Below are 27,078 nucleotides of genomic sequence, written 5' to 3'. Positions count from 1 at the left end.
TCCAGACACTATGTTAAACTTCCCATAAGACATATGATATTGGAGTATAGTGTGTTTTTAAGTACGTCTAACTTTTTTTTTTTTTAATTAGCTTTGGGATAATATCACTGCCTTGGAGAAAGTGCTCTATTAGCCACCAGTTGCAATTAGAATAAAATTCAAACCATGTTTACACAGCCAACTTGAGCTCATATTGTTTCCTCTCCTCATTGTCCCCCATATAGCCCTTTACTGTTTTCTTCAGTTCCACTAACGTTTTTTCTTTCATTTCTTCTTTCCCTGTCTCTCCCTTCCTCCCCCCTTTCTTTTCTTTCTCTCTCTCTCTCTCTCTCTCTCTCTCTCTCTCTCTCTCTCTCTCTCTCTCTCTCTCTCTCTCTCTCTCTCTCTCTCTCTCTCTCTCTCTTTTCTTTCATTTTCATCAGTCCTTCAAAATCTCCAAGCCACTATCCACTTTGGAAATGTGTACAGTATTTCCTCTAAGCCTGCAGTGCTCTTCTTCTCATATTGTCATGGCTTAAAATGTAATACCCTAAGGGAAGTCATTCAGGACACTTGTGAAGCAGCCATGAAAACGTCTTCAAGTCATTCTCTATTCCACTGTCCCATTGTCTTCTTTACCAATATTTTTTCATGTACTAAAATTAGTTTATTTTGAGTGTCTCTCCGCTAATTAGAAAATTTAAGTTCTTACCTGGCAAGTTCCCCAAACCCTTTGTAGTTGAGTAAATGCTCAATGAATACATATATACTTTCAAAAAAAAATGTATACAAGTGGACACTTTGGTCAAGCAGTAGCTCGCCATAATCAGAAGTGTCTGGATGCTGATGGTAACCACTTTGAGCGCCTCTTGTAATTGAAGAAGTCAAACTTGACTTGTATTCATCTTTTTTTTATCAGTATATATTGAGTATTACAATTTTAATACAGTTTTCCTTTCTTAAAATGTGTATACTTTTCTTTGGCACCCTCTTTACATGTATATATTATACTTGTGAGTGTCTTTACTTCATTCTCCATCATAACACTCTGTGTCACACATCACTCCTGGTAAATGGCAATTTCTGTCAAATAAAAACATTATGGTGTGTCCTCATCCACCTTATTCACTGGATCTGGCACCATGCACTTCTGGTTCTTCCCCAAAGTCAAAACGACCATGAAAGGAAAATGTTTTGAATCAAGATTCAGGACATCAAGGCAATCATGACAGTGCACTAAAGATACTAACAAAAGAGGACTTCCAGAACTGCTTCAGAAAGTGGCAAGAAGGATGAGATTAGTGTGTTAGAAGTGTTTGTTTGAGGGGGAATGGCATTTTGAGGTGGATTAATAGCTGTAATATTTTTTTTTAATTTAAATATTTGGCATATTTTTTATTTCATGTCGTGTGTGTGTGTGTGTGTATATATATATATATATATATATATATATATATATATATATATACTAACCTTTTGAATCAATAGATAAACACATGTATTCATTATGAGTTGCAAGGGGGATAGGGAGACACTGTGAATCCTTATGTCACACTTACTTCTTAAAGAATAGGTAGTTCATCTCTCAGAACATGCCTACTGGTAAGTCAATGTTACACTCCCCTATGTGTGTGGGAAGGAAGTTTATTATCACTTCACTAAATGGCTTGCTCAGATCTCTTTTATCCTAAAAATGTTTAGATAGCTGCTGTGCTGTGTATCGAAAAAGGGACAGAGAAAACTGCCTACTGCTTGGCTTATTGCCTTCCAAGTCACTTACATTTTTCAATTTAAATCTGAGCGATAATCAATACACTGGGATGTATTCCAGGTGTGTTTTTAAGACAGCAAACTGCAAATGTGCTATGACCTGAGATTGAAAAAAAAAAAGAAAAAAAAAAGTGTGGTGGAGGAGGTTATCAGTAAATTTCAGTGACATCTCTGAGCAGAAGTGGCAGGATGAATTCTGAAAGCTGGGAATACAGCTTTTTCAGTCGAGGCATTCTAAGCTTTAGGCAGTTTCTGTTTTTCGTCTTCCAAAAATATTAAAGGATCTTATCAAATGTAATTCACCATTCTTACAGTAATTTTGTTTTATTTACTTACCATGGCTGATTCTACTAAAGCTTGAGCTAACCCACTGCAAAGAAATCATTTTGAAGGGAGATGCAGTAAATTACTGCAAGGTATAGGTCAACGTAGTTGCTGAAAAAGTATCTATTTTATATAAGTAACAAATTATACAGTAGGGAAATTGGATTAACTTTCTGCAGGAAATATAAAGTGTTATTTTAGCTACCTGCTCAGACATTTTCTGAATAACAAAATTTATTTTTAAAAAATTATTGTGTATAGTCCTGCTCTTCTTTTCTTCAAACTTCTTAGTTTTTTTATGAAGCTTTTCTATCAGCTTCATTATAGTCTCCTTTTGATTCATTCACTCATCAATAAATGTTTATTATGAAATTACCAAATACCAGGTACTCAGCTACAGCAGTGAATTAAACAAGTCCCTAGCCTCACAGAACTTACTTTCTATAGGAAATCATTAGCTAGCTTTTAAAAGCACTGATTATATTCCAACATTCTTTTTAGTGCTTTGGTGGACACTATTGTTAATATAATTTCCCATTTGAAAAACAAGGGAACTAAACCTCAGGCATGTAAATCAGTTTTTTCAAGGTCATCAAGCTAGTAAGTATTAAAAATGAGATTGAAACACAGAGAGTTTGTGTTTCTATGTGTTTAGCTACCATGTTATTTTGCCCTTTTAGAATGAACTTTTCCAATACTTTTGTCTATGATATTCTCATGCTTCCTTTGGTTTTTAAATAAATATTTTAATTATAAAAATAACAAGCAACTTCTAGGAAATTTGGAAAATATAGAAAATACTTATATTAACACCAGTTGTAACCATTATTTTCTAAATATTCTTATATGCTTCAATTAGTAAGCACTTGTAATCATAGTACCTGAGCAAATCCATGTCTTGCCTTTTATTCATTTTACACTTATATTTTTTTCCATAATGCTACACTGAGTTCATAATAATTATTTTTAGAGGCTGCATAGATGTGCATTGAGTTGATGTATCATGATATATTTAACACTCTCATTGGAGATATTTTACTCCATTGAAGGAAAAAAACACACCAGAAAACAAAACTACAATTTTATCACATTAAAAAAGCATTTGGGAATTTCAATTTAAATGAAATTAAACGTATAAAAGTTATTTGACATCTTTATGGTAACTAGTTTTCCCTGTACCATGATCTGTCTCTAAAAAATGTTCTTCAACAAGTGTTTCTTGTATCTTGCCTTTTATCACTCCCTTCAGTAGGTCTTAAGGATATGGAATTGGCAAGAAACAGTCTCTAAACTCAAGAAGCTCCGAATCCAGCCTGGGGCAACAGAAATCCAAAACAATGTGAGAGACAGCAACATACAAGAAAACATCTAGTTTAGTAATGTGGTGCTGATGAAAATGGGTTGGACAGAAAGGGCTTCTGGACAAGACAACGTTTACACAGAAATCAGAAAGAGAGGTAGAATTTGGTTGTTTGGGACAGTGTATTTGTCTACTGAGGTTGCTATAACAAGATACCATCAACTGGGTGCTTAAACAACAGACATTTACTTTCTCGTAGTTCCAGAGGCTGGAAGTCTAAGATCAACATGCCAAGAGATTAGTTTCTGGTGTGACCTCTTTTCCAGCCTTGTAGATGGCCACCTCTCACTGTGTCCTCACAAGGCCTCTTTTGTATGTAGGCTCAGCGAGAAAGAGTTCTGTTATCTTTCCCTCTTCTTATTAGGACACAAGTCCTACTGGATTAGGGACTCACCTTATGACGTTATTTAACTAAATTACCTCCCTATCTTCACATGCAGTCACATTGGGGGTTAAGGCTTCATATGAATTTTAGGAAGACATAATTCAGTGCACACAGATGAAGAGGAAAAAGGTAGAGATGAGGGACAGATAAGAAGTCCAGGGAAAGGAAATGTATAGATAGATAGATTGGATTAATTAGTAAATTCTCTGTTTAGAAAATAGTTTTTAATTTTTTTTAAATTTACAGAGGAGAGATAAGAAACTACTATAATAACTGCATATTATCTAAGACGAGATCCAATTGAAACTTCCAACAAAATTAACAAGCAGAATTGGAATAAATCACTTAAAACAGTTGTTTAACAGCATTTAAGGTTTTTCAGATATGCTTCTAGTCAGAGTCAAACATGAATAAGTACCTTCATTGAGTATAAATTCATTCTGACTACTCCGATCATAATATTTCTGCAGATAATTACAAAATTGTGTTTATAAAATGTGAGAGAAGAGAATATGTAGAGAGAAGAAATTTGTTGAAAAAAATACATACTTCCAACAGAGGTCTCTAAAGAGACCTAAAGAAAATAAATTCAAACTATGTCAGGAGCAGAACATTGGAATAAGATTATGGATACGGGTTCTTCTTTTGGCTAATATCTGGACAAACTTGTTTAGATTGACAAAGTGAAAAAGATGAAATTTATCTTAAACATATTATCTTATAACATTTTATAAATATTTTGAAAGGCTGTTTTTTGATATATGAAATTTCTTAGCATGTTAAGGGAGACAGACTTGCATAAAAGCTTCCTTTGTAGACCAGCAATACAGGTTACTATGACAGTAAAATTTTTTACGTATTCTCAGAGAATAAAATTATTTTTAATAAAATTTTAACACTTTGATTTATTAAACAACTGGAGGTGGTACCCTGTAATAGATTAATCTATTATGAATTATGAAATTATGAATACAGCTCGACTTAAACATCTGTGGTTCAAAGAAATTACATGGAATTATTTATCGGTGCCATTTCCTCTTTCTGCTTTCCTTAATTACATTTGATGAATGGGGTTGGCATATATTTGTCATTAAATAGGGACTCAAGTCTGTGCCAAAACATATGGCTCAGGGTTTAAAAGTTAAATTACATGAATATTTATGAATACACTGTCAAACATCCAGAAATTCTAAAATATTTGAATAATTGAGATTTGGTGTTCAAATTGATAGAATGAGGAAACGTTGGGTTTAAATTTAAAATAGCTACCATTTCTTAAGTTATTAAACACTAGACTGTGCTAAGAGCTTAAACTCCCACATTCAACTGTTCAAACATTTTATAAATAAGGATAGCGTAACTCACTGAAATCATACCACTTGTAAGTTGTGAAGCCAGAATTTGAAACCAAATACATCTGATTCAAGACTCCAAGCCTATCTTTCTTCACCTGCACTATTGGAAAAAAATATACTGTGTCCTCCACAACTCATACCACTATTTTGAACTTCAAATATAAGAGTGAAAATAATTTGTAAATTGTAGCACGTAAATAGCTGTAAAATTATTTCTTTAGATGTGGCTGATTTACCCATTCCATTCTCTGTATTAGCTGTCTGTACAAGAAACACAAATAAGGCTAAGAGGAAGCTTAATGAAAAGCCAGGTGGGTTAGTTCGTTTGTGACATGCCACCAACATTGTATCCATAGCCGTCAAGATGGGAACCCCTTACTCAATCCCTACATAAAATCATATGCTAAAAGCTTTAGTAGGGGAAAGGGCCCCCAATGAGTGGCATACAATTTTCTTTGTATACCAGATGTTAAATGAGAACAAAACAAGATTTCTGGACAAGTCTGACAAACCCAATAATGGTGGTGTCATGGCTCATTCTCATGGTTTAGAACAAAGAGGACTGTAGACATAGTGCTGTGAGAGAGACAAGACTTGTATTTATTGGAATTGATGGATTAGGGTAGGTATTGTGCAGATCAATTCTCTTTTACTCTTATTTTTATACCTTAAACCTATTGGTTTGAGCCATTTCACACAAGATATTTTTGAGTCTGAATATTGGTTCCCCTCCTTCAGTAATGTAAGTTCAGCCTAACTAGCAATTAAACCACACTCAGAGATCAGAGCCAGGTCAACTGAGATTTTCTTTAGGTCCAACTTCAAGTACAAAGTGTGTCTCTCTCTCTCTCTCCATATATATATATATATATATATATATATATATATATATATATATATATATATATATATATAAATTATATATATTTAAGAAATTATTGAGAGGGTAGAGATAAACAAGAGTGATAGTTATTGATGTTCTATAATTTGGATTTGGGGCAGCCCAATAAATATCAACCCTTTTCCCCATCAGATTTGGAACCAATTGAGATATACTCAGGAGTCAGAGAAAAAGTAAATGGAAATAGAAACTTTATTATGCAAAACAGAATCAAAGGATATTTTGTAAACATGTAGAATTAATGGGCTTTATGGTATCAAATGAGATGATATGTGCTTGGTCACAGGCAACCCATGGATAATGATAGACATATATAGAGGGCTGGGACTTTTATTTTTTCATTAACTATATGACCAAGAATTGTGTCATACAGTCAGTCATGACTGAGATAAAGAAGGAAATGGATTGAGTATTCATGCCCATGTCTGGATCCCAAACTACCAACAAGAGAATCCACTTTCCTTTAAGAAATTATTGAGAGGGTAGAGATAAACAAGAGTGATAGTTTATCGATGTTTCTTCATAAGGGAAACATGAAATAAGAAGAAAAGAGACCCATACAAATACTGGACTAAGATTTAGTACCCAACGGGTTCTGTTTTAACCTTTTTACTTATATGTACGCTGAAAGTAAGTGATTTTTTTTTTTTTCCTGAGACATGGGACCGTCCTCAAAAATAAGATTCTGGATCTGCAGTGGTGGAAACGCTGCTGGCATCCACAGCTGCAGAGAAGCAGGGGATCACAGGATGGAAGAGAGAACACAAAAGCCAGAAGGTGGGCTTTTTCCCTGTGTCCCACAGCTGATCTCTTCCGCCGAGGGGGCAGCCAGTTGGACCCTAGGTTGGACAAAGGATACAAACTCCATGACTGGGCCCCTCCGCCTGCTCTTCCAATCCTACCCCCGCCCTTCCAGAGATTTAAGCTGGCCCCTGAACTGAGGAGTAGTGTCAGATTACAGAGGAGCCTTAGTGCTCAGGCCCTGGGAAGACAGGCATGCAGCTCTGACCCAGGGAAGAGGCTGGGAAGAGTGTGATTTTTGCTGGGCTAGGAGAGAAGAGACTCCTCCACCCCTAGCCACCACCTTTTCTGACCTGTAGGAAGAGTGTGACACTGCTGGGCTGGGAGAGAGAAGACCCCTCCATCCCCAGCCCCCACCCTTTCTGGCCTGCCTAGGGCAGGGCAATTACAACTGCGGAAGCACTCCCAGGGATCAGCAGTAGGCGGCAGATGCAGCTCTGGGCTTTAAGCAGCTCAGAAATCTCCCGCCCGTGTGCACGCACACACAGGGAAGAGGTGCCCTAAGACTCAGGAGAACTGGACACAGGGCTGGTGGTGCTACTCAGTGTACATAGGTGCAGGCAAGGGCAGAAACTGCACTGACTTTGTAGAAACTATCACCCAGACCCCTTAGCCCCAGGCATCTAAATCTGGAGTCCCAACCTCACTCTGGACACCAGGTGACCGGCTCTGCCTGCACAATATACAAAGGATTCTTTGGTACATTAGAGGACAACCTGGAGATTACTTGGTGGGCTTAAGCCAAGATCAGCCCTACTTTTTTTTGTTTGTTTGTTTTTGTTTTTGATTTGTTTTGTTTTATCTTTATATTTTTTATGTCTTTGCCTGTGTTGAGTGTGGGTTGTCGGTTGCTTTTACATGTGAATGTATTTGATTTTTTTCTTTGTTGTTGTTGTTGTTGTGTTGTGCTTGATGATTTGCTTTGTTCTGAAATTGCCCTACCAGGGCCCAGCTTAAGAGGCACAAGATTCAACACACCCAGAGGCCAACTCCAGACCAAACCAGAGTACTACCGGGTTTGACCTACAAGTAACACACCCAGAGGGAATTCTCTACAGGCACAAGAGCCCATAGAGGCCAAATCACATTTAAGTGGTCAACCCTCACGCAACAGAACATCCTGCTGTGGGCAGAGCCAAGTCTCACAACTAGTCAGCCTAGAAGTTAACCCCACCAACTCACAAATGAAAAGCAATTAAAGATCTTCTTTAACAGGACAATATACACAATGCAAGAGTCACCTTTGGAGCACACGCAGAGGAGAAGAATGAAGTAGTGCAAGTCAAATATAAAGGACACATACTACATAAGATAATCCATCAAGAACTAAGAATTCTAGGGGATCTACCTAATACATCGAAGAAAACAAAGAGAGTCAGCCAGAATGGGGAAACAAAGAAACATGTCCCAAATAAAAGAACAGAAGAAACCTCCAGAAATGGAACCGAAGGAAACAGAGGTAACCAACCTATTAGAGACAGAGTTCAGAACATTGATGATAAGAATGTTTAAGGAGCTTTGAGATGACATAAAGAAGGATAGAGAAATCATAATGAACAACTAGTTAGAAATAAAGAACACAATTACTGAAATAAAGAACTCACTTGAGGGAATTAACAGCAGGTTAGATGAAGCAGAGGATTGAACCAGCAACTTAGAAGACAAGTTAGCAGAGATCACCCAAACAGAACAACAGAAAGAAAAAAGAATAAAAAACAATGAAGATGGTTTAAGAGACCTATGGGATAACATCAAGTGCAACAACATGCGCATAGGAATACCAGAAGGTGAAGAGAGGAAGCAAGGGATTGAGATCATATTTGAAGTAATAATGTCCGAAAACTCGCCTAACCTGATGAAGGAAACCAACATACAAGCCCAGGAAGTGCAGAGAGTTCCAACCAGGATAAACCCAAACAGGTCCACACCAAGACACATTATAGTTAAAATGGCAAAGGTTAAAGACAAAGAAAGAATCCTAAAAGCAGCAAGAGAAAGACAGAGGGTTACATACAAGGGAACTCCCATAAGACTATCAAATAACTTTTCTACAGAAACATTGAAGGCCAGGAGGGAGTGGCAGGAGATACTCAAAGTGATGGAAAACAAAGGCCTACAACCTAGATTGCTTTATCCAGCAAGGCTATCATTTAAAGTTGATGGAGAGATAAAGAGCTTCCCAGAAAAGAATAAGCTAAAGGAATTTATTACCACCAAACCAGCATTACAAGAAATACTAAAAGGTCTTCTGTAAATAGAAGAAAGATGAAAACAATCTAACTTCAAATTTAAAAATGGAAATAACTATGTACCTATCAATAATCACTTTAAATGTAAGTGGATTAAATGCTCCAAACAAGACACATAGGGTGGCTTAGTGGATAAGAAAGCAAGACCCTTCTATATGCTGTATACAAGAGACTCACCTCAGGTCAAAAGACACACACACAAGCTGAAAGTGAAGGGTTGGAGTAAGATATTTCATGCAAATAGAAATGAGAAAAAAGCTGGAGTTGCAATATTATATCTGACAAAATAGACTTTAAAATGAAGAACACATTAAAAGACAAAGATGGGCACTATATAATAATAAAGGGATCGATCTGACAAGAGGACATAACCCTAGTAAACATCTATGCACTCAACATAGGAACACCTAAATATATAAAACAGATATTGGCTGACATAAAGACAGAGATCAACAGTAATACTATCATAGTAGGGGACTTCAATACACCTCTGACAAAAAAGGACAGGCCTTCCAGACAGAAAATCAATATGGAAACAACAGCCTTAAATGACACATTGGACCACTTGGATTTTATCGATATTTTCAGAGCATTTCACCCCAATGCTGCAGAATACACATTCTTCTCAAGCGCACATGGAACATTTCCAAGATAGACCATATGTTAGGCCACAAAACAAGTCTTGATAAATTTAAGAAAATTGAAATCATACCAATTGTCTTCTCTGAACAGTGTTATGAAATTAGAAATGAACTACAGCAAAAACTGGAAGACACACCAATTCATGGAGGCTGAATAACATGTTACTAAATAATGAATGGGTCAACCAGGAGATCAAGGAAGAAATCAAAAGATATTTTGAGACAAACAAAAATGAAAACATGAAGACACAAAATCTATGGGACGCTGCTGAAGCAGTCCTAAGAGGGAAATTCATAGCATTGCAGGCCTACCTAAAGAAACAAGAAAAATCACTAATCAACAGTTTATCTTCACACTTGAGGGATGTGGAAAAAGAACAGCAAAATAAGCCCAAAGGGAGTACAAGGAAGGAGATAATAAATGAAATAGAAACCAGAAAAACAATATAAAAGATCAATGAATCCAAGAGTTGGTTCTTAGATAAGATAAACAAAATCGACAAACCTTTAGCCAGACTCATTAAAAAAAGGAGAGAGAGGACCCAAAATCAGAAATGAAAGAGGAGAAGTGACAACAGACACCGCAGAAATACAAAAAATTTTAAGAAATTACTATGAGCAACTATATGCCAACAAATTTGACAATCTGGAAGAAATGGACAATTTTCTAGAGGTGTACAACCTTCCAAGGCTAACTCAAGAAGAAACAGAAAACCTGAATAGACTGATTACCACCAAGGAAATTGAATCAGTAATCAACAATCTCCCAACAAACAAAAGCCTGGACCAGATGGCTTTCCAGGTGAATTTTAAAAAATGTTCAAAAAAGAATTATCACCTATACTCCTCAAGCTCTTCCAAAAAATCCAGAAGGAGGGAAGGCTCCCAAACACTTTTTATGAAGCCACTATCACCCTGATCCCAAATTCAGACAAAGACACTACAAAAAAAATAAACTACAGGCCAATATCTCTAATGAACATAGATGCAAAAATCCTCAACAAAATATTAGCGAACAGAATTCAACAATACATTAAAAACCTCATACACCATGATCAAGTGGGATTCATTCCTGGTATGCAAGGGTGGTTCAACATCGGCAATTCAATTAATGTGATACACCACATTAACAAAATGAAAAATAAAAATTGAATGATCATATCAATAGATGCAGAAAAAACATTTGACAAAATACAGTAGCCATTTATGATAAAAACCCTTAAGAAAGTGGGAATAGAGGGATCATATCTCAACATAATAAAGACCATATATGATAAACCCACAGCTAACATCATATTCAATGGGCAAAAGCTAAAACCATTCCCCTTAAGATCAGGAACAAGGCAAGGTTGCCCACTTTATCCACTTGTATTCAACATAGTGCTGGAAGTTCTAGCCACAGCAATCAGAAAAGAAAAAGAAGTAAAAGGCATCCAAATTGGTAAGGAGGAAGTAAAATTGTCATTATATGCAGATGACATGATACTATATAGAGAGAACCCTGAAGACTCCACCAAGAAACTATTATAGCTGATACATGAATTTAGTAAAGTAGCAGGATACAAAATTAATATTCAGAAATCAGTAGCATTTGTATATACCAATAATAAAACATCAGAAGGAGAAATTAAAAAAAAAAATCCCATTTACAATTGTTTCAAATACTATAAAATCCCTGGGAATAAATTTAACCAAAGAAGTAAAAGATCTGTACTCAGAAAATTATGACACTGAAGAAAGAAATGAAAGAAGATACAAATAGATGGAAACACACATAATGTTCATGAATAGGAAGAATTAATATAGTTAAAATGTCCATACTGCCTAAGGCAATATACATATTCAACGCAATTCCTATCAAACAACCAACAACGTTTTTCACAGAAATAGAACATATAATCCTAAAATTTATATGGGACCATAAAAGACCCTGGAAAGCGAGAAATAAGAACAAAGTGTGAGGTATAACTATACCTGACATCAAATTATACTACAAGGCTATAGTAATCAAAACAGCATGGTACTGGCATAAAAACAGACACATAGATCAATGGAACAGAATAGAGAGTCCAGAATTAAATCCATGCCTATAGGGCCATTTAATCTACGACAATGGAAGCAAGAATGTATGGTGGGGTAAAGACAGTCTATTCAATAAATGGTGCTGGGAAACCTGGACAGACACATGAAAAAAAATGAAGCTGGACCACGTCCTTACATCAGATACAAAATAAATTAAAAATGGCTTAAAGACTTAAATGTAAGATCTGAAACCATAAAAATCCTAGAAGAAAATATAGGAAGAAACTTCACAGACATTATCCGGAGTAAGATTTTTGCTGATATATCCCCTTGCACGAGGGAAGTAAGAAAAAAAATAAACATGTTGGATTACATCAAACTAAAAAGTTTTTTCACAGCAAAGGAAACCATCAATAAAATAAAAAGGGATCCTACTGAATGGGAAAAGATATTTGCCAATGATATATCTGATAAGGGGTTAATATCACAAATTTATAAAAAGCTCACTCAACTCAACTCCAAAAAAACAAACAACCCAATTAAAAAATGGGCAGAGGACATAAAGAGACATTTTTCTAAAAAGGACATACAGATGGCAAACAGACCTATGAAAAAATGCTCAAACTCGCTAATCATTAGAGAAATGCAAATAAAAACCACAATGAGATACCACCTCACCCCAGTCAAAATGGCTATCATCAATAAATCAACAAACAACAAGTGTTGGCGTAGATGTGGAGAAAAGGGAACCCTTGTGCACTGTTGGTGGGATTGCAGATTGGTGCAGCCACTATGGAAAACAGTATGGAGGTATCTCAAAAATCTGAAAATGGAACTACCTTATGATCCAGCAATTCCACTCCTAGGTATCTATCCGGAGAAATCCAAAACTCTAATTCAAAAAACTTTATGCACTCCTGTGTTTGTTGCAGCACTATACACAATAGCTAAGACATGGAAACAACCGAAATGCCCATCGGTAGATGACTGGATTAAGAAACTGGTACATTTATACAATGGAGTATTATGCAGCCATAAAGAAGAAAGAAATCTTACCATTTGCAACAACATGGATGGACCTAGAGAACATTATGTTAAGTTAAATAAGTCAGACAGAGAAAGACAAATACCATATGATCTCACTTATATGTGGAATCTAAAGAAAAGAATAAGTGAATGAACTAATCAGAAACAGTGTTGGAGACAGAGAGGAAAAACTGAGGGTTGCTAGATGGAAGGGGGGTGGGGATAAGGGGGAAGGTGAGGGGATTAGAAAACAGTCAGTAACCACAAGATGGTCACGGGGTTCTGAAAATTAATTTGGGGAATGTAATCAATAATGTTGTAAAGATTTGGTAGGGTATCCGATGGACAGTTGTCTCATTAGGGAGACCACTTCAGGGATGGTGTAGATGCCTGATCACTGCATTGTACACCTGAAGCTGAAGCTGAACAATAATGAATGTCAACTAAAAAAATAATAATAATAAAAAAAATAAGATTGTGAAAACTTCTTCAAATTGTGTCCACTTTCTTCCCCAAATTACTAAAGAACAATAAATCAGGAAAGAGATATTTTGAAAGTGAAAGCAAGAATGACCTCAGCCAGAACTAGGAACAGAGGAGAAAAGAAGATGGGGCCTTTAATTCTAAGCTAATTGCCAGGCTGAGGCAAGGACAAAATCATGGTGGCTACACAGCTAACAATAAAGTGTACAGCAGGTGGAAACACCTGCACCGTCTTATCAGTGAGGCCTCCCTCTGTGTGAAGTACATTCCTTCTCAAACCTTGAGGAAAAAAAATACACACACACACACACACACACACACACACACACAGACAAACACGGTGCCAAAAAAAATGTATACACATTTTAAGAAAGGGAAAAAACTGTATTAAAATTGTAATACAATGAATGACACTAGCATTCATTTGATTAATGCCATCTTTTGAGCGAACGTCATACTACACATGGCTACCATAATTCTATTCCACTTTGAAAAGTAATACACCGATAACATTTCTTAAAATGGGTATATTTTTTGGCACCCCTAGTATATACACATAGTTCCTAAGCCTCAAATAGTATTCTCTGTGTTGTGTTCCTGTGGCTTGTCAGAAAGAGGGGAATGATACCCAGGAGGCTGTGCAACACAGGAAAATACAGGTCACTTGTGAAGCTCACTTGACCTTTTTCACTCTCCAGAAAAGAAAAAAAAATCAATCTTCTTTGTAGGTTAAAACAAATGGCACTGCTTGTGTTACTTTTTATTATTTGTATCAAATACTATGTATGATTCATGATTTAGCAGATAAAAGCTATTTATAACACAAATGGCTAGAAATGTGGCTTTCTAGGTTTGATCGCTGTTGTATGATGTTACTCACTTTATGAAAAATGCGGTAAGCACATTAAATAGTGGTCCAGTTTTCTATTTATAAAGATATATATATCTCAAGACCCAGAAACGAAAATGACCTAATAGATTTTTTTGTCAAAACAAAATTTGTATTTTCCAAAAGAATCACAGAAAATTTTGACCATTTCAACAAAATCCTCTTTTACTAAATACAGTTTTATTCCTTCCATAAAACCACAGCGTAAAATTATGATAAATGTATTAATGTGATACGTTTCCTGGTATAACACTTTTTAAAAAAATATTATAATTATATTCAACCAGGGGTGCCAACATAATGTATACACATGACTTGAAGTCATCTTTTGTTATTGGTATATATTATTACAATTTTAACACAGTTTTTTCCATTCTTAAAATGTGTATACGTTTTTTTTTTTGGCACCCTCTGTATTGTATGACATATAAATATTTAAAAAAAAATAATTTCTGAATGCACGAAACAGGTTGTTTTAGATCCTGAGCACAGTAGAAATTACATTGAAAGCTTCTTGAAAAAAATGCAGATACTTTCCATTTCCAGATATTTTGATTCAGTAACTCTGCAGTGGTGACCTGCAGCCTTGACATTTTTAGTGAGCACCGCAGATGACACTCACCTTGTCTGAGGAACCCTGCTATAATTTTTGTTTTTAATTAAAATTTATTGGGGTGACAATTTTAGTAAACTTACATAGGTTTCAGGTGTACAATTCTGTAATATATCATCTAAATATCACACATTGTTTATTCACCACCCAGAGTCAGTTCTCCTTCTATCACCATATGTTTGATCCCTTTTACCCTCATCTACCACCCTTCTCCTCCCACACACCCTCTAGCAACCACTAAACTATTGTCTGTGTCTATGAGTTTTTGTTTCTTCATTTGTTTGTCTTTTTCCTTTCTTGTTTTCAGTTGTATATCCCACATATCAGTGAAATCATATGGTTCTTGACTTTTTCTGTCTGACTTATTTCACTTAGCATAATAATCCCAAGATCGATCCATGTTGTCACAATGGTACTATTTCATCTTTTCTTATGGTATAAAAAGTGCTAAGAGAAAGCACCTTTCTGCCCGGTAGGAAATTTACCAAAAACTTTGCTTCGCTTGCTCCTTCTTGTAATCCTGTAAAAGTTACACTATAAATGCTAACTCTTCCAAGAGATCTTTGTTAACCATTCATGTCACTCTGTCATACCTCTCTGTTTAGTTTCTTCATAACTCTTATCAATAAATACACACACACACACACACACACACACACGCACATTTTGTCTGTAATGCTCATGGTTGTATCCTAATGTCTTTAACTGTACCTGGCGCGTAATGTGAGATTAATAGATGTTGATTTGCTTAAAAATGTTGTAAGGTACCAGAGGCTGAGAAACTCTCATCACTGGATGAAAAACGAATTTATCTTTCTTACTAAAGCACAAACTTGGCCAATGAAATCACACCACACTCACATAAATGGAGATCCAAAATGGAGAAAGGAAATCTTCATTAACAAATTTATCACCACCCCAAAAATGTTTTTGGGATCTCTTCTAGTTTTATTATAATTAAATATCAGACATTGTGTTGTGCTTTGCTTTTCACATTTTCCATTTTATAATTTGTAGTAGATGTTGTCAGTGACTCATCCATAGCCTTTAGAATATTCAGTGTGCTCTGACCAATTTCTAAATGCCAGTGCCTGAGATGGAACTCCTGGGCATATAAATACCCCAGTTCCCCTGTCCTTCAAGTAAGATAATTTTGAAATATGATTTATATAATTTCTCATGTGTGTGTGATCCTCTCTTTCCCTTATTTACCAGATAATATATAATCTACTGTAACTATTTTGGGTGATTGGCTAAGTTGCTGAGTACTAACTGGTAACAACTTAAAACTCATGGACAAGTTCAGAGTTGAATTAAAATGAAGTTCTTTAGTAGATTAACAGGATTTACAAAGTACTGATGTTGTTGTTTTGGTAATTTCATCAAATCATGGAAGAAGCAATGCTTCAAAAGTCCTTTAAATTACACAATAATGGTAGATGCTCAATCCATTTCCAAATTAATCTCCCTTTCTTCTTTTAAAATATATCTATAACTCCCACCTCTCTTTATCATTTTTTCAAATTTTTCAAATCTCTTCTGCATTCTTCTTTGAAGCGTCCCAATATGGAAAACTACCTGGATAATCTGTTTTATATGGTTCTAGTACTTATCCAAATACATCTGTTTTCATTTAACATTTCCTACCTATATTTCTTAAGGCTACTGTATGATTGTGTCTATAGTAGATAAAACTATAGAGATTGCAGACTTTACATAAATCACAAAAACTTCAACTAATTATTATGTAATTAGCAAGGCACAATGAAGAAGTTAGGCTCTTAATATGTGCTTGTGGTTGACAATTCCGATGACAATATAATTATCTGAAAAGCTGAATAACATGCTGGGGATATTTAATAATGAAAATAAGACCCACATGTCTGTGTCTTATCACAACACACCACATTGTTTTCATATGTAATTCCATGCAAGCAGCCCTTTATAACATTAAAGGTGAACATGAACAAATAAGTACTCTTTTTTACCCTATGTTTGGGGACTTTATGCTTAGATTAGTATCTTCAAAAATGTTTCTTCAAGACAAACAAATGAGAAACAGAAACTCATAGACACAGACAATAGTTTAGTGGTTACCAGAGGGTAAGGGGGGTGGGGGTGGGAGATGAGGGTAAGGGGGATCAAATATATGGTGATGGAAGGAGAACTGACTCTGGGTGGTGAACACACAATGGGATTTATAGATGATGTAATACAGAATTGTACACCTGGAATCTATGTAATTTTACTAACAATTGTCACCCCAATAAATTAAAAAAAAAATGGTTCTTAGTGTATCTTGTACCTACAATACGTCTCTTGTACCTATAGTACGTCTCAAAAATGTAGGTAATAGTCGACCTTCTAGAACATCACTAAGTACATATATATGTGTATATAAAATACACTTAGTTATTCTTACATCCAACACAAACACACGCGATGTCAATTACATATATTTATAAACTTACATATAAAACTTCCTTTTTTCATATGGGAACTATCCCAGTGGTGCCCTATTTTAAAATATATTACGCGTCAAAAAAAGACTGCATCACTTTTATGGAAATGTGGTAGCCTAAGAGATTATTGATCTTTCTTTGAAACAGGGCTATTACTTCATGATCTATTATCTCTAGGTGCAGACCATTCTTCCCTACCGTCTTGCGAAGGAAAATTTGGAGTGTGTGTATTGGTGGGAAGAGGTAGATGGCAGGCACTAGTAAATCAAAGAATGAAAATTCATTCATTTGGTTCTTAGAGAGATGTGGTATACGGTTTAATCACGTTCACCAAAAGAAAACATTTAGGAAGTTTTAAGTCCTCTATAATTCTGTTTGTTGAAGGTGATATGTTATAATGTGACCTTTTTAATGTTTTATGCTTTTTTTTGGAAAATACGTTTTCCTCACGGAAGTTTTCCTTGCCTTGGAAAACAGCTTGCCTTCAGGCATGTTCCCAGGATACTTAGAAGCATGCTGCATTAAAGGGAAGAACTCCCTATACCAGGTCTTTGTAAATTTTCTTAGATGAAGCTCCAGAAGGATTTGATTTATAGTAGATTCTACTTAATAGCAAAGAGAATAGAGTTACTGCAAATAGGCTTAGGGCCAACAACACGAAAACTTGGAAGTCTGCTGCGTGCCTTATGGGGTGACTGCACAACTCATCTCATTTAAGATATGGGTCCCCCCGCAAGAGGCTTCTGTGGCAGCTGTGGAATATTATATAGTAGAAATATCTTAATCTACAAAAGATTCTTGCCCATTTGAAGCACATTACTATATTTAAGCATTAATAAGAAAAATTGGTACAAAATGAGAATGTAATAAGACCTTAGAACTAAATTCTGTTTCATGAATATTCAAAACATGGGAGAATAGAAGCAATGCATAGATTAAATAGCAGAGAGTTAAGGTATTTGATTCCAAAAGAAGACTGAAATCCACAGGAAGGAAGTGTCTACATAGTATAAAACCCAGGGCTCCTTGGTTCTAATCCTGTTTGTCATTAATAAGTAGCATGATTTTGGGCAGGTAACTTTCCTTGATTATAAAATTGAGTTAATAATAGTACCTACATCATAGGCTTATTAGGAAGACTTAATAAGATAAAATATAGAAAATCATTAGATGAACCTCTAGAATTTTATATTATACTTTTATGTTATTATGATTACCAAAATCATTATTAAAATTAGGACTTAAAAGTGATAATTTTCTTCACTTTTCTACATATATCTTTGATCATATTGACAGTTTAGTTTTTTATGGTTACTTTTAGTTCAGGCTCTCTCACACTTAAAGACTAAAATTTTACTTTTTAAAAGGTTAACATTCTCTTGAATGGAGATAATCCAGATAAAAACAAACTCCCTTATCTCCACTCCACACCCCCCAAAAAATGGTCTACCACAATAACAGCCTATATATTATAGAGAATTTGGTAAACCTAAACATTCACCTTGTTATTTCTTTTAATGATATTTAATTAAGTTAAACGCAATAATTCTCTAATCTGAAGAAAAAAGGTGAAAAATCTATCAGCACATATTTGGTGGTTGAAGCAAAAAAAGTCAGTCATTTGAAATTTAAAACCTGGGTCATTATCTAGGAATTTACAGCTAATAAAGTGGTATCAAAATGCAAACACTGGTGTGTATGGTAGGCTACAAATTGCAAAGCTAGTATTAATAAATAACAATAATTTCTCTGACAATAATTTGGTAATATTTTTCCCCCACAGTATGTCCAAGGATGGAGCATTTATCAAGACTTAATTGCAATGAGTATTAGAATCATGTGTTTTGTGAAATCCATTAATGGAATATAATGAGATAATCTATAACCATTGATTCAACATTTTCTCTCTCATTTGGGAATATGGGGGATGGTGAATGAAAGTTAATAAAAATCCCATTCGTGTAGAAATACACTAATGCCATTCAGTCTCAATATCCCAAACAAGTGGCTCAAACAGATTGTCATATAGCAAATCACTGGCTTGTTTGTTTAGGACAATCAGCTCTGCCTTTTATCAAATTGGCAATTATAAAAGCCCTCAAGACCTTGAAGAGGAGATGTGTCTATTTTCCTGCCCCCAAAAACATGTTTCAGATAAGTTGATTTAAAATCTCATGTATTTAGAACCAACCAGAGGATTTTCAATAGTACTGAAAATATGTAGTAGTTTCAGAAAGAATTTTGTTATCAAAGGGAACATAGCACTAATAAGACAACACTAAATAAATGCAGTAGTTTTAAAAAATAATTTTGTTACAGAGGTAATATGGCACTAAAAAGTACCTTGCATTTATTTGGCATTCATTTTGGTTATTTCAAACACTATAAGGATAAGCTGCTTTTCAAACACTGTAAGGATAAACTCATGATCATGAAAAAGAGGAGTATTTGTTACACATTAAAACTATCATTTTAATTAAGATGTATATAGATTACATAACTAAACAAGGGCATATGAGCAATTCCAAATTGAACTATTATTTAACTTTGAAGCTCAAAAATTATACTTAGGAACATCTTTAAAATTAAATAATTCCACGTATTTTGTGTTTATTTATTTTTAAAACAGGATGTCCATGATAATTATTTTTGTTTCTTTCAGTTCCAATTGGCTGTTCACTTGAATAACTCTTGCAATGATGGTGTAGTCTATACATTTCAAACATACCACGTTTCCCCAAAAATAAGACCGAGCCGGACAATTAGCTCTAATGCATCTTTTGGAGCAAAAATTAACATATGACCTGGTCTTATTTTACTATAAGACCGGGTATAATATAATATAATATAATATAGTATAATATAATATATTACATAATGCAACATAACATAACATAATATAATGGGTATAATATAATATAATATAATATAATACAAAATACCAGGTCTTATATAACACCGGGTCTTATATTAATTTTTGCTCTAAAAGACGCATTAGAGCTGATGGTCCGGCTATGTCTTATTTTCGGGGCAACACGGTATCCCTGACTGACAATTGCAAGGAAACAAAGAAATGGTCACTTAACTAGAAATTGCACAATAACATAGCATGGTTATAGAAGGATGCTTTCAAGAGCTAAACACGAGTTTTTCTGTTTTAGAATCATTGCACTAACAGTTTTTTTAGAATGCTTATTAAATGTTTATTGACAAGGAAGTTTGCATTCACGGTACTTGCACCATGTTCACTTTGATTTCATATATTTTAACAATAGAATTTCTACTGAAACATATTTGATTCATTAACAGTCATTTATGTGACTCACTAGACTATAAGACATGAATGAGGTTGTAGCTGAATGCATAAAATATCATCACATGAGGCAAAAATTCTGAAACATATGTACTAAAGCTGTCGTTGTCGCTCTCTGGAATATTCTGATTTACCGTAACAGCATGCCATTTGTATACTACCTAGAATTTAAAAATTTACATTTTTATCCTTATTTGCCATTTTTATATATTCAATGATAATGCTATATTTTGAACAATAAATCTTTTGAGCATCTTAAAATAAATGTTATAATAATTATAAATAATTTATTATGAATAATTTATTATTACAATACATTATATAGTTGTTGGTTATATAATTATAATAAATTATATGGTTAAAATATAGCTATATATTTATCTAATAATTTATTAGAATACTATAATAAAGTAAACAAATGCTTACAGCGAAGGTTTTACTCTTATAAAGTACTTCTTTATTACTAATAATACAAAAATTCTAATAGTTGACAATATTTAATAATGATATTTACTAATTTAGTCCATACACACACACACACACACACACACACGCACACAATCAAACAAACAGAAACAGATACTTGGCAACATTAAGTACTGCTTAAAATGAAAATATCTAGAAATACATAATTATTCATGCATTATATTATGGATGACTTGAACACATACTCCAATTTATATAAAATATCAGAAAAGCAGACCAGCATTATCGCCAAACTAATAATGGAAGTTATTTTAAATTTCAACTTCATCTTACAAAAATTTGACACTATAAGAGAACTTGAGGAAGATATCCACTGTTGATTTTTGAGTCTGGACATCAAAGATTGCAGAAGATGTGATCATTGAAAACATAGTATAAATGTGACTATATTAATGTGCTTAATAATTAACTAAAAAAAACGAGAGAGAAAGGATTCTTGGCCATAAAACGTCTGGTAAATCTGAACTGGGATACTCATCTCAGTATACCTCTTCATTTCAGTTCTTAGTATCAATGTCACCTCCTTAGAGAGGTCTTCCCAGACCATCTATTTTGAATATTTATTTCCACCAAGTTTATATCCACATGCTTCGCTGATTTTTCCTCATTAGATTTATAACTTCCAATAACTATATTACGCATCTATTTGTCTGTTGTCTATGTTCTCTACTAGAAAGTAAATTCCATGAGAGTATGAATTTTCCTATTCTCCATCTTGTTTTCTATAGTATCTTCAGGGCTTATTACCGTTCTTAGTATTCAATAATGTAATAGTTATTTCCTATATATTGCTCTAAATAAATAAATATCTTTAAAATATTTTAACTTAGAAATTCCATCAGAAAATGTGAGCTCATCAAGTAAAAGGAGCATCTCGATTTCAGAGATGTTAAAATATAACAAACATCACGCTAATAATATAGCATATATAATATCGTAGGACTCACTATAGACTGATACAGAGCTATATTTGTTGCTTTATATACATCATCTCATTAAATGGCAATGATAATCTTTGGAGGGAAAGGCAACTATTGCTTTTGGACAAATAAGGAAATTAAGGCCCAGGAAGTTTGAGTATGATTCATTCCACTATCACACAATTACTACAATGTAGCAGAGATTAGATGCTAACACAGTTTGACTCCAAAGCCTTAGCCATTATTTAATATGAAGGCATTATTTATTTTGGTGGTTGAAGAGCTTCCAGCAGCGACCTCTGTTTTATCTGTGCCTGTGTTTGCACAAAACACTTTCACAATGAAAGTGACTGATGAACCTTCAGCTAAAGTGCAGGACTTATTTTTCCCCCTAATACTTTACAAGTGTTTTGTACACACTTGTTTCTATTCTTCACTTTGCGCAGACCAAGAAAATTTATCAATTATGGTAATTAAAATTCACAAAAATTATTAAGTACATGACCACATAACATAGTAGGTTCAAAAATCTGTTTCCATTTGTAGTCACCAGATTTATTCATTAAAAAAATCCTGCATCAAAACCATTCTGGAGAATGGGTTCCACCTTTCCATCCCTAACCCCCTGGCAGAGGGGGTGTGGCTCAAGGGAAAATAGTGTAAAAATGAAAGGTAAAGTTGATTAGAAACAGAGCATAATCTTATGTAAAGGCCACAGGTAATGTGTGTCTTGTTTAGAACTATTTAGAGATGTAGAGAACAAGACCAAAAACAAATAAAAAAATCCTTTGTCTTCTGGTAGCCTGCCCTCAAAACCACTTCCCTGCTAAGAAAACCCAAAATAAATTGTAATAAAGGGTGATGTGGTACTTAGGTACGATGACATCCTAAACACAGGGAATAAACCTTATTCAGTCAAAGTTGCTTAGTTTGCCAGTGATTGTCTTAGAGGGGGTTATTAGGAACAAGTACTGTGGGATTCGGGCAACAATATTCCTTCCTAATGAAAATAGAGAGTAGTAAAAAAATAGATCGCCTCCACACACTTCTTCCTTTCATGTCGTTGACTGAGGACGTGATGTTGAAGCTCTGATGCCTACTTATGAACATGGGAAATAACCAACCTACTGAGAAAAAATTATTGAAAAGGCCTCCCTGTACCACTGAAGCAATCTTTGTGATATTTCCTACTTCTAGAATTTCTGAAAACATACTTTTAAGCCAAAATTATTCAGCTATTCTGTAAATTAAAGACAACACATCCTAACTGAATCAGATGCCGAATTTGGAAATCAGGTTCAAGTTTATAAATGTTTCTAGCTTCTCTTCATTCCCTCATTCTACCAGGAAGCAGTTTTTGTTAGTTTATAAAATTAGAAAGAGTTTTAAGTAGGAAATACATAAATAGTCTTTGTTTTTCATTGTTTTGCCCATTTTTAATTTTATCTTGAACCTTTCTTTTCTCTACTTAATTTACTTTTACCACTTTGTTTTTATATCATTTATCTTCCCTATCAATTAACAGCAATTTATATCATCATATTTGGTTGAGCAACATAAAAAATTATTACTAATGCTAATCCAAATAGAAGGGTAAGCTATCATTTAACATACATATAATTTTGTGCATTATATTTATCTTTGCAATTATGCTATATTACATATATTAACATTGCTTAGATTTATTCTACTTATGCCAATTGAGGTCAGAGAGAAGACAGAAAACATTCAGAAGAAAGTCAGAGCAAATGACAAAACTGCAATAGTTTACAAAGTTATAAGGTTAATAACAATTACTCCAATTCTTTTATTCTATTCACAAAAAAACTAAGACTGAAAGAGGTAAAGTGGTATTAATACTGTGTAGCAGTAGAGTTAAGAAATGAAACCAGGTTCTTAATTACTGACTCGGTTCTCTCTAAATTGCATTATATGGTATGCTCTCAAACAGAGCATATCGGATGTCACTTGCTTTGCCTTTGATAAGTCAAGTCAAATTAGCCTTAACCAAGTGAAATATTAAATGAAGAGATGGATGCAAAAATGAGACTCTAAAAGACTAATTTAATTTACTTCACAACAGTGCAGGTGGATTTTTCTCTTTAAACTCCCGTTCCCCCAAGTCTCCTAGTTTCTTATTTCCTCCCAGTGCTATCTCATTTAATTCAAATTATTTGTTGATTTCTTCTTTTGTCCATGTGCATATTTTATAAACTTTGGTCTCTCTATTCATGATTAATTTAGCAGTCTATAGGCTGGGCGTTTTTCTATGATTTAAAGAGAAAGCTGTACATAAACTGATAAAGTATTCATTCTTATATATCTTTCACTCTAATGGAAAAATAAAGAATAACTGATCCAGTCACTGTTATAACATTAGATAAAATAACATTATCCTTATAAAGGTACTATAATTAACCTCATTTTTCCAATTGTGGAAACTCAGGCACAGAGAGGCAAGGTAAAATTATTAAAGATCACATAGGTAAATAGCAATACCCAGGAATCTAGCTTCAAAATATACACCCTCAATCATTGTGCTATGGTAGCTCTCAGTGTGGTAAGAGTTCTGAAAAAAAAGCTGAGCGTGCTAAGAGAAAGCAAAAAAATGAATGTGTAGGAGAGTGGCATGTTTTACTTGAGGAGGTCAAGGAAAGCCTCACCGAGAAGATGGGGTGGATAGGCCTGCAACTAGATGAGGAAGAATTCTGAGGAGAGTGCAAGAGAAAAGCCTTGCATTGGCGTTGTGCTTCCTGTGTCCAGGGAGCAACACAGAAAACAACATGGACGACCTGCAATGACAGGGAGATAGTGGATATATTAACAGAGTGGGCAGGAAGCAGATCTTGTTGGACCTTGAATCTCAGTACAATTTTTATGTGTGATGAAAAATACTTGAGGAACTTTGTACAAAGAAGTGATACATTCAGATGAAAAGGTTTAGTTGGACTAATAGTCTGGAAAGTAGCATAGAGACACTAAAAGTGGAATAAGAGAATCAATAAAGATTTGGGAAAGGATGCCTGGGGATTTTACAGTGGAGGTAGCTAGAGATGGTCAGATTTTTTACATATATATTAAGATTTCCTGGTAACCTGGAAGTGGGATGTGGAGATAAGTGGAGTCAAGTTTGAGTTCAGAATTTTTCTACTTTGCCATTTACAGGCAAATGGCAGTGCCAGGTACTTCAATGGGGAAAACTAGAGGAGGACCAGATTAGGGGGTAGGGCAGACATTCAGTTTGGGGCTCTATAACTTTGAGACACTTGCTATTCCTAAAACGTGAAATGTGGTAGGTAGTCTTTAGTACTTGTGATGTGGCTAGTGCAAAGCAAGTTTCACATTTCATTTCATTTGCTGAATTTAAATTTAAATTTTAAAACTGCTGCTTAATTCTGTCACTGAATAAATGAGGTGTGTTAGGATCAACTGGATTTGTGAATCTAGTTTTCCGACAGTAATTTTATGAAGTCTAAAAATAGATCGAGTAATTGATGAAAAATTTCATCTGAACTGAGATATTAAGTATAAAATATACAATGGATTTCCAAGACTTCAGTTGAATAGAACATAGTATATACATCAAGTCTTGAGTTCATTAGAGAAATAGTCGGCATCAGTATATGAATGGTATTGGAGCTTTGGGACTGAATCAGTCAATCAGAGAATGAGTTTGGTTACTAAGAAGCAACATCTTCATGTGGGATGCCAATCAGATTATAAGCAACACCTGGCTTCTTTGGATGCTGCTTGGTTTGTTTATTTTACTTGCATGCAGAGGTTGGGGTAAGGTGGGGTTGGGTGGGAAGCAAAGGAATGAAAGTTTTTATCTTCTTTGTTTTCATACAATCTTAGAATAAAAGGTAGGTGCTTATATTAATATTTCACTCCCTTTTACCCGCCCCCCGCCTTCATCAATATATAGAGACCAATTTTGAAAAGGTGAAACCAAGACCCAGATCATTCCGCTAATTTTCCAAAAGTTTCCCAGGTAAGTAGTGATACATTTAAGTTAGAATTTATATACATTTAAACTCTTAATTCAGCACTTATTCTACTATATACTTGGGGTGAGAACAGATGACCTAGTTTGCCTGAGACTTTCCTGGTTAGCAGTGTCTTATCCTGATTTAATTACCGGTGGTGTCCCCTTTCAATCTAAAAGGTTTCCTGATTTAGATGATAAATTATATAGTCAACCAAATTATTCTGTTATTTTTCTTTTAGTTTGATGAAACAAAGTTTTCTGTTAGTTTGTTTGGAGTGGATTTCTGTTTTTGTTTTTATTTAGTTTGTTTTACTTTCTTTTGTTTTGTATTGCCTATTACCTGTCATATCATTCTCTCTGTTCATCTCTACCTTATTACTTTATATCAGAATTATATCAGTTCTTACTTGGATAATCAATCAGATTTTAACTAATGTTCCTGCCTCCCCAACTCACCACTCTAATCCAATGAACATGACAAACTTTGGAAGCCTATTCTTTCCAAAACATATATCTTAATAAGAACTATAAAGGAAAGTAAATGCAAAGGAGTTGGGATTAAAGGAAAGAAAGAGATTCAATGTAAGGAAAACTGGAGATGAGTGCAGCCACATAATATACTGACATTTGAATTGAACTTTGATGAATAGACAAATATTTTCTTGGGGGCGGGGGAGGAGAACAGGCAGGGATACTAATGACCAAAAAAAGAATGGTAAAACGAAGAGAAAGATATGGACCTCCCTGACATATTACTGCTGTCCCGTTAATGTTTGGTTTTGTTTATTTGTTTTTTTTTCCTAAACTGCTCTTAACCTTTTTAAAAATCTCTTTTCAGACAATGATTACCTTCTTTTTCAGAACAATGATTTTTCACCCAAAGCACACAAAATAAATGCCCTATAAAAAGTGATATTTCAACAATATGATCTCAAACAAAGACACATCAACAATTTGCAGAGGTTTCCAGGACAAGTTATTAAGCTTGTAGAATAGCACATGATATACCTTTGAGTTACAAGCCATGTTTGTATGAACCCCAAGCAATTCACTTTCCTCTGTATATGCCAATCAAAGCAGGTAAAAATATGGCATTTACTGCAACTCTTCT

This window comes from Rhinolophus sinicus, chromosome 1, assembly GCF_057876585.1.
Source record: "Rhinolophus sinicus isolate RSI-liver-muscle chromosome 1, RSI-T2T, whole genome shotgun sequence".
Classification (NCBI taxonomy): Eukaryota; Metazoa; Chordata; class Mammalia; order Chiroptera; family Rhinolophidae; genus Rhinolophus; species Rhinolophus sinicus.
The sequence above is the reverse complement of the archived record's forward strand: the minus strand, read 5'-3'. Positions refer to the sequence as shown.